We start from the raw sequence: 9,798 nt of genomic DNA, 5'->3' as shown, positions 1-9,798 counted from the left end.
GTCCTGCTGCTTGTGTCAAACCCCACCCATCTGGCACCTGAGGAAGCTAAAACAAGCCGTATAAAAAGTTTTTGCAGATGCTTTCAGAAACAGGTCTGTGCAGTGCAGCACAAAAGAGCTTACTGACAAGTGGTTGGAAGCAACAGCAGATTTTGCACAATGTTGTCAAAACCCTGTCAGTCAATTTATTTCTCATTTCTCATACTATCTATTCACTTGTAATAATTTTCAGATTTATCCAATTTACTTGCATAGGGAAATTATGCTTCTACAGTACATCATTTGAAAATTATATTTAATATATATATATATTTTAGAGAGTTGTACAATCAAAGTGAGTCCTATAGCCGCATTACCTGTAACAACATATAATAATATACAGCAGGATCATTTGTAAAGGTTGATTCTCTGTGTGTGTGTGTGTGTGTGTGTGTGTGTGTGTGTGTGTGTGTGTGTGTGTGTGTGTGTTTGTGTGTGTGAGAGAGTGTGTTCTGTATATGCAGGTGTTCCTATAAAAAACATACCACAGGATTTACTCAGTTTGACAAAAAATATATCTACTGAATACACACACATAGAGAATAACAGTAATGTACATTATCTGCATTATTATGACTGGAGATGCAACCGACTTTAAAATTGACTCTATAAAATAAAAATATAAAAAATATCTCTTGCATGTCGAGTAGCCATCCTTTTAAAATGAATATACACAAACTGGACTGGAATCTTTAAGATTTATTTGTGTGCCCATACATCACTGCCTGGATGTGTGCACACACGTCTGTGTTTCTTTGTCCTCCCACAGCGGCCTTTTCTACCTGTAGAGTGGAAACACTGGAACACTGGAAAGAAAACCAAAGAATTTCTATTTGTCCACGTCCTTTGTCATGCTCTATTAGTGTTATTTCCAGCCACCTGAGCCCATCACACTCGATCAAGAGCCATCTATACAAACAAGTCAAAATCATTCCATTAATAAGTCACCTCAGTGGTATTTAAGTGAAGCTTGGGATTTAAGACTTCCTCTTTGCTCGGTGGAATTCGCCCGGCCTTTCGGAGCTACCTTTGTGTGACTTATGTGCCTCCGGTGGATTAGGAGTACTCAAAAGCCATTTAAATCACAATCCTCTGCGTTCCAAAGCAATGCTGGAAGGACAATGTAGTGTAGTGAAAAAAAGGCCCAACAAGTACTAGGCTGATAGTTATAAAGCAGCCATATTCCAAAGAAAGGCCCATGAATAAAAGTGCAAACCCCTCTATTAGGGGGATGTGCCTGAACTTGAGCTGAAAGGAATGTTTTGGATTCACAAGGATCCTGTGTGTGTGAGACTGTGTGTGTGTATGTGGTTGTATTTGACTATGAGGGTTAAGTGCATTGGTGTTTAATTTTGTGTGTGTGTGTGTGTGTGTGTGTGTGTGTGTGTGTGTGTGTGTGTGTGTGCGTGCACGAGTTTGCTCTAAAGTTTTTTATGAATAGATGAATTGACCCCAGGTTAGCATGTTCCATGTATGTGCAGGAATTTCACACTTTGCAAAACTCTTTCAGTATGAACTTTAAACTTATGCAAAGCTCCAGACTGCTTCCACAGTATCATCAGCTTTATGCATATCTGTTATAGTCATGAAAGATGGTCTCTGTGTACAAAAATGTCTGTGTTAGAAATTATGCTGCGCTATAGCTCTAGCTGTATCTGGTTTTATCATGAGAGACTGTTTGTGTGACTCCTCACAAGACTGTGTTTGTGCGTCGCCTGTGTGGTCAGAAAAAGCGAGGCCGTTTCCTTCTGAAAAATGCCGGGAAAGGGACATAAATCTCCCCGGCTCCCGGTGGGACGTCACGGAAAACGGAGACCTTAAAGGCAGGCAGGCCAGCAGCTCGGGGGAGGAACGCAAACATCAATCGTGGAATCCAACTAGAACGTGTTCTGGGTCCTGTCGGATGCTTAAAACCAGGCCAGGAAGTGTGTGTGCCTGAGCATGCTTGGCTTTTCTCTGTATGTGTGTGTCTTTGTGTGGATGTGTTGGTGGATTTGTATTTGTGTGGATGCACGCTGAGAGTTTCAGTGCGTGTGTGTGTGTAAACTCCTCTGAAAACGCCTTCCCAGGCTCCCCTTTTCTGGGGTGGAAACGGGGCAATAAATAGCAGGGTATCTCCTGGCGGCAGTCCAGCAACCAAGGCCCTGGCAAGGAAGTGACTCATTTCAGCGGAGAGAAAAGGAGGGGGGGATAAGAGGATTTTTGTGTCTCTTATTATCAGTCAGCCAAGGCAAACCACACTGGCAGGCCAAAGAGGGAAGAGAAGGAGGTGGGGAGGAAGTGGGAGGAGGAGGGGGGAGTTAGGGAAGGTGGTTGAGGAAGGAGGCAAGAAGGGGGGAGGCAATGCCAGTCTGATAGGGCCTCTGCTGCTGGTATTTGGCTCGTTTTAGGAACTGACTTCTGACCTTCCCTGTTTCTGTGAGCCAAGGAGCATGCTGGGACAGTTTGTTTGCTTACACCTGAGCCATGAATGCTCGCCCTGCATATTTTAAGTGTGTTTGGCTGATATTAAACAAACAAAAAAGGGAAAAAAAAAGGAAAAATTGTTTAAGGAAATTGTCTGTCTTTCTTTTAGATTTTAGTTTATGTTTTCAACTGGGGAAAAACTTAGACCCTGTTTTCCTGGCCAAGTGTTTCACAGGGTTTCTCAATATTTCCCATTTCAAAATTCCATACTTTTCCAGACGCGAATTTGTAGACTGTAGATTTTTCAGACCATATTTGAAACCTAAGATCAAATAGCTAGATGTGGGTTCAGAGGATGCTGTAACAAGACAACAGTGCTTTTGCCTTACAAATACCACCTGTTGCATGTTAGAGATGTTGAATGATTTTACACAAAGTTTGCATCTACTTTTCTTTCCCCATTTGGAATCCTTCAACAATCAGACTTTATATTTGAGATTGTCAATCCAGCCCTCAGAAAACTTGCATTTACCTGTCATGGCTGTTCACATGCAGAAAGTTGAACAATGTTCCAGTGTCAACATCTCGACCAGTGATACTTATCTGTACATTATTTTCCTTTAACATATTCAATAAATGATATTATATTATTTCCCCCCCATATTTTTTTAGTCTCTTTGGTAAATAAGAACCAAAAAGTTTAATTCTCATGGTGTCTTTGCAGCCTTTTTTATTCATTGTGTCCATGGTAACGACAAAGACAGCATCTGTAAAGATATAGTCTCCTTAGTCAGAAAAGATAGTCCCTTTACTTCTCTGATAAGTACAAGCTTAATATTTGGTTATTTGTGATGCAAAGATATTGCTGTATTTTCTTTCAAACTAATTTGGTTGTGGATGTCAGAGTTTGGCACATTTATAAGGCGCTTGGGGCAAAGCTGTTTTGCAGGCAGTGACGTACAGGCAACTCTGTGTAGGACCATGTGTTCAGTCGCAGGCTACACTTCATGCCTCGCATTCAACAACATCAGGCTCTCTCTGGACCAAACTCTCTCACACAGTGGTAAACATTTCGGCTGTGCTGCATGCCTGCTTCGAATGCCATGAAAAACACTCTGCTTGTATAATCAATTTATTTTTAGAAATTCTGAATGTTCTATTTTGGACAACAGAATAGAGGTAATAGTCCACAAACACAAGTATTTTTCCACTTATTCTTTTCTTTTTTCTGTGCAGGAACTCTGGGTTCAGATACTGTAGGGAGGTAAAACACCTGAGTATACAGGCAATGCTATTTTATCAGTTTGTGGGCAAGAGTTGGATTAGGGGCTTAAAACTGTGCTAGTGCTAAAGTTAGCTAAACATTTCTAAATGTGTGTATACAAGTTAAGTCACATGTGACATGTCTACCTTTTCTTTGCTTCTTTTCTTTTCTTTTCTTTGTCCTTAAGAACTTACAACTTATTTTTGATTGTTTTGGCAATGGTAACATTTTACTCACCATCTTTATTACTTGGATCTGGAGTCTGGGTCTCTGTGGCAATGTTTTGGCCACAGAGTCCAACAGATGATGAAACATGAGAAATTTGATGATAACAGTATTTTGGAAGAGAAAATGGGGAAACTAATTGGTCCAGAGATAAGGCTTTATACTTTCCAAGAACTGTGTTTGATCACACTGGGCTGCTTGTGTTGTCTCAAATTTCTGACGCTGGTGTAAGTTATTGATAGTGAAAACAACATTAAGCAAGCTGAATGCCATGAATGATTGTAACATTTTGAGGCTGGACACAATTTTTTAACAAGCTGTGTGATTGTATGACTTTAAAGGAACATTCAGTGCTGTTAAAGTCTCCCTCCAGTCAAAAATGTGTTTTCTTTCTGGTTCCTTCTGTTAGATGTTTTAGCTTCATTGTGCAGGATGATATACAGTATGTGCAGAGTTTGACACTAAAAGGCTGTTCTTAAACTTATCTGATGAAGAAGGAAAGTTTCTCTGTGCAAATGGAAAATCTGAGCTTAAGGCGTGTACCAATGATGCATGATTTATGACATCACAACTAGTTTGGAGCCAATCGTAGTCCAGCATGCAGCTTATACAAGTGTGATGTGGAAACTGTGTGATGTGGAAAATCTCCGTGCACATACACTGAGAATGGACTTTTTGGTGGATTTTTGAAATTAGAAATATTTGCATATCCTTATATATAGAGTTTTTAATGAGTTAGAAGGAGATGAAGCAATTTTAACATTGTATGTGAACATGTTTTGTGGAAAAGTGAAAGACACAATTTATAGGCCCCAAAACATGTCTGGAGGGGATCTCTAAGTAACAGCTTTTGGTGTTTACATCTAAATATTTGACACCCTGTCGTTCTATTTAATTTAATCTAGAGAGACAACGTAGGTAAACACTGTAAAAGGAGAAAATGAAAAGCAACAGATTGAAGAAGAACCAGCAGGGCAGCAGTGATAGCCAACATTGCCGATCAGTCAAAGAAACAAGAGACAAGAGCCGCTTGCAGAAACTTCTTCAAACTACAAAAAATTGTGCAAAAGTACATCACAGTGGTGAACATGAGGGTGAGAGCGCAAAGACATCACAACAACAAGCGATGAGCAGCAAAGATTAAAAGAACATACAAAATAAGGATGGTGCAGATTTCCACTTTATCTGGCTGTTGTAACCACAGCAGCAGTAGAATGAGCCTCCTGTTCCCATTATCAACATTACACATCCGGTCTGAGGGGGCCTTTCAACTGCATAATCATAAGTCACACAATGAAAAGCCACCACTGTTAAGCAATGAACACCTACCTCCACTCTGTCCCATCTAAGTTCCCAGGTGGGTGTGCAATATGGCAGACCTTTGTTCCGTGTGTGTGTGGAAAAGCACACACTGTCAACACGGGAGAGAAAAGCTAATATTTACCACGTATGGCCTCGGCTTTAATATTAGCTAGAGGCGCTAGTCGAGGGAGAACAGAGGTCTCACTCTGGTCTCACTTCCTACTGAAAAGCTGAAAAGATTTATTTTTTAAGACTTTTCTGCTTTATTAGACAAGATAGAGCAGAGAATATCAATAGGAAATGCAGGCGGGAGGAGTAAAAGTATGTCATGATTCTGAATTTGATCCCCAGTAATGTACGTATTATACATGCTGCAGTTCATAGATTCACCAGAAACCCCTGCTCCTGCATCTCTTCTGGTAAATTCTTAGATTTGGGTAGTTTTTCTTCGTGCATTTAAAGGTTTCTGTCCCAAATACGTTTCAATATGTTGGGTTTTAATGGTATTATAATAAGTTATGATCCATTGTTTTATTATTTACACTTTTTCAGCTTGAATGTGAGAGTGAAAAAGTAGATGGGAATGATTATTATGAATTACAAGAATGAAACTGTTTCACGAGAAATCAGAATATGTGCAATGTAGGCAAAATAAAGAGGTCTCACACAAATTCAATATCTACAATTACATAATGTAAGAGTTTTCATATTTTTAGCTCAGAGCTTTTCATGGCAGTTTAACCAAAACCTCGAGGGAGGATCAAATTCTACACCTCAAACTATTTAAAAGCAGGTTCCTCTTGCTTTGTACAATACATACAGCCTTACAATAGTCTTGTAGTAATATCCTCTGTGATCTCCTCCAATCCACACAGCAAATATTCTTTGCATATTTTCCCCTTCTCTGCTCCTGATCCGGTAGAGTTCCAAACAGGAAATGATCTCTGGGCCATTTCTATCCTCACGGCCCAGACCAGCAGAGTGCATATTCAAGACATACTGGCTATGTCCCCCGTCTCAGGAAAGAACTCCAGACAAGTTCTTGTCCAAGCATTTTGGCTAAATACTGCATGAAATCGCCAGAGGATTTCAAATGAGTCAAGCTGTGGGGCTCTGGCGCGGGACCCACATCAATATCCTACTCATGCCGGTGGCCAGGTGTTGAGGGGAAATTCTCAATTGAATATTGTATCCAGCTTTCTGGGAGCTCGGGGAGCAGTATCTTGTGTGGATATTCGTTTCTCCGCCTCGCTATGCGCCCCGTCTCCTCTCCTTCCGTCTTGTTTTTGGCATTCCTCCGATCCGAGCCGAGAGCAGTCTGCTGTGGCTCCCACTTGCACACCTGCCATGGAGAAACAGCTGTGGTCCGGCACAACATCATTAGTGCAGCTGAAAGAGAAGGAAAGGCCTGCGTAGCCATTCCCCCCTCTGTTTACTCTCCCTAAGAGTTCAACTCCAGGGCATCTGTACAATGGACAAACATTTTTATGATAAAGACGTGCAAAAGCTGCCCCCCTCCCCGCGTTCTTACGGCAAAGATGTGTAACATGATCATGACGAAACCTGTGGGAGAGCAGGGGTGCTGAAAGAAAATTTTATACCTCAAGATAAATGTGTCGTTTTTGGGGTGTTCATTCTGCACAGCTGTGGCTGTGATAGCTTTAAGGGCAACCCTTGTGCAACCCTTGTGCATTCATCCCCATACAGCTAAGGCTGCTCCACAGCCATGACCAGGGGTTACGGTAAACCATGAAAAATGAACTCTCCTAAAATGAGGTACGGACCATCACAGGCAAGAATTCTCTTCTTTACACGACCAGAAATCTCTCATCGGGCTGTGTATTTACAAGCAGTGAAGAAACAAGGGAATGTATTACGTACATTGCTGTAATCGATACGTCCTTAGTGCATGTGGAGGACAAGGAGAGAGGAAGTGCTTCCATTGATTTGTAAAGATACTGTAGTGTAGGCCTCTCTTAACAGCCTCTGTTCTTCCAGAAACAGAGGAGGGAGATTTGACCCCTGTGGGTACCAAGGGCTGCTCCGGAGAGCAGACGCCAAGCCACAGACCCAAGACTCCACTGTAAGAAATATCCACTTTAACTCTTCATGTTGCTCGGCCTTACAAGTGCAACGAGTGAGATTTTCACTGCAACTTATTTCTGTGGAAATCATTAATGACCTTTCTGAGTCAAATCATACAGTTGTGTACAAAGATTTGTGGACACAGATTGAGTTTGTTTTAAACTACAGATTGCATCATCATTTAAACTCACATGAGTGAGTGATGACACAACTTTTAAGTGCTGCTTCTGACTGTGTTCAGTAAGTTCAATCTGTTGCTGGTTCTACTTTGTTCAAAATAAAATTGTTAAGGCTTGAAAAGAAGGCCTTAGTATGACATGTCATCCATAAATTCAACAGCAGTCTGTTGAGAACCGCCACACTGACAACAGGGTGAATTGGCAGCCATCAATGCGGTTACGCAAGTGGGAATATATTATTAATGGTATGGATGCAGTTAGATGGCTTTGGCTTCATTAACAACCAGACAGCTGCGACCCAACAAATCCAATAAAATATTCTCAATAGCAGAGTATGCAGAGCATCTCCAAACGTAGTGAATGCGCCAGTTGTAATGTTTCACTACACTCCAGATGGTTATTATAATGTATAATTACGAAAAAGCACAGCACAATACTGATTCCAGCTTTTTAGATCCCAGTTTAGCAGTTTCATGGTTGCGACTGGAGATCGATGAAAGTTATAGATGACTTAATTCCCCTTTTAATATCATTTCATGAAATTAAGGAGTTTCGTCGTGATGTGGCACACTTTCATCTCTTTTCCAGTGCAGCTTCACTTATTAAAAAACTACTAAATTATTGGAAAAAGTGATAACAAGCTCAATCACTCCACTTATTTTAAGGTGATGTCACTTGGCTGTAGAATTTCTCTGGAAACTATTGAAGAAAAGTGAAATCATCTCTCTTTCCTTTTGGTTGTTTTTCCTTCTCCAAGGAAGAAAAAAAACGCCATTTTAGGACTCAACACTAGATTAAATAACCTGTTTAGTTGAATATTTCTTGCAGTGGATCCCTACCGGAGAAAATCAATCCGTCACCACGCGCACAGGAAGGAAGCCTGGGCTGGGGAGAGATACTGCTCTTAATGACATGTCTCTGTGTGCCTGGACCAGAGGGGGAAGTAACCGGATATTTAAACAGAGATAAGAGTGTGTGCCAAAGGGGCCGGGATTGGATATGACTGAAACCCCATGGCAACCGGCCGGGGCTATCGGATATGGAAAGGTAAATAGTAATGCAGTCGTTGCATGTTTTAATGCTGTAAATTAAAAGCTCATGTAACATTCATGCGAGGGTGATATATAGGTGGTTAGCTTCTGCCAAGTTTTCATTAGTGATTTCCTCCATGCTTTTAGCAGCGCGCTTGTTTTAAATCAGGATTTGGAACATGCGTTTTGGCTCATCAGGATCTGAAAGCAGAAATCAGATATGCTGTATTTCCAAGCAAGAACATTCACTGCCATAGGTTGATGAAGGAGATGAAAGTATCTTTTACAAAAGCCTCTCTGAAAAGAGGAAGACAGAAGATGAAAAAAATGTATGTTGACATGCAAAGGAGAGGAGACACTCTCTGGAAAAAGAAAGTTGAAAGTTGGTATGTTTATCTAACCTATATCCATGACACTGAAAGGAGAACCTTTACTTACTCTGCTATACATATACTGTATATAGTGATATAATCTGCTCCTACATTTCCCAGAATGGCTTTGTCATCTCCTAAAGAACAGGCCTGGACTTGTTGTATCCATCTGGTTTATTCAAGTTACTCACAGCGTTACTGCAACCTGTATTGTGGCTGCACTGCATTGTGGTCTGTTGAGGCTACTGTAGATGGAGGGACTGATATTTCTACCGCTTATCTCCCCGTTTGATTAGTCAGTACATCCTCATTATTTGTCTCTGACACTGAAGATGATGTTCATTGTGTTTTAGGCCCCTGACATTGCGATTGCGACACTGCAATTATGTACAAAAAGGAGAAAAAACTGATGGATAGACATTAGTGCTGTGTCAAAAATGCATTTATTTCTATAATACTACTACACTTTATTGAGATTGTGTTGAGGACAAACAAAAAATTTAAGGTCACCCAGCATACTATGGCAAAATTCTTACCTTCACCCAATGCAATATCATCTAGCAATGCATTGATTTGGCCAATCAAGTATGTGCAAACGACATTTTTTGGGAACATGTTGGTTTACAGAGACGGACTGAAAGAGGTATACGGTTAGAAAACGAAAATGATCCACACAAAAAAGATATACTGGGTTCAACTGTTTGATGAGTGCAGATTTTACTTTCTTGTGCAATTTGGGTAGATTTCTACCCAATTTAATTAATATTTCATTTACTGCTTATCATAGTATTTTCAGAGTTAACTATTTCAATGTTCATTTATAAGATTAAGTTTTCCAAAAAACTGTTGAATTTGGCTCCTTGGTTTTCCTTGCTTTTACCTAGTCTAACTTGTTT

The sequence above is a fragment of the Scomber scombrus genome, chromosome 9, assembly GCF_963691925.1.
Source record: "Scomber scombrus chromosome 9, fScoSco1.1, whole genome shotgun sequence".
Lineage (NCBI taxonomy): Eukaryota > Metazoa > Chordata > Actinopteri > Scombriformes > Scombridae > Scomber > Scomber scombrus.
The sequence above is the reverse complement of the archived record's forward strand: the minus strand, read 5'-3'. Positions refer to the sequence as shown.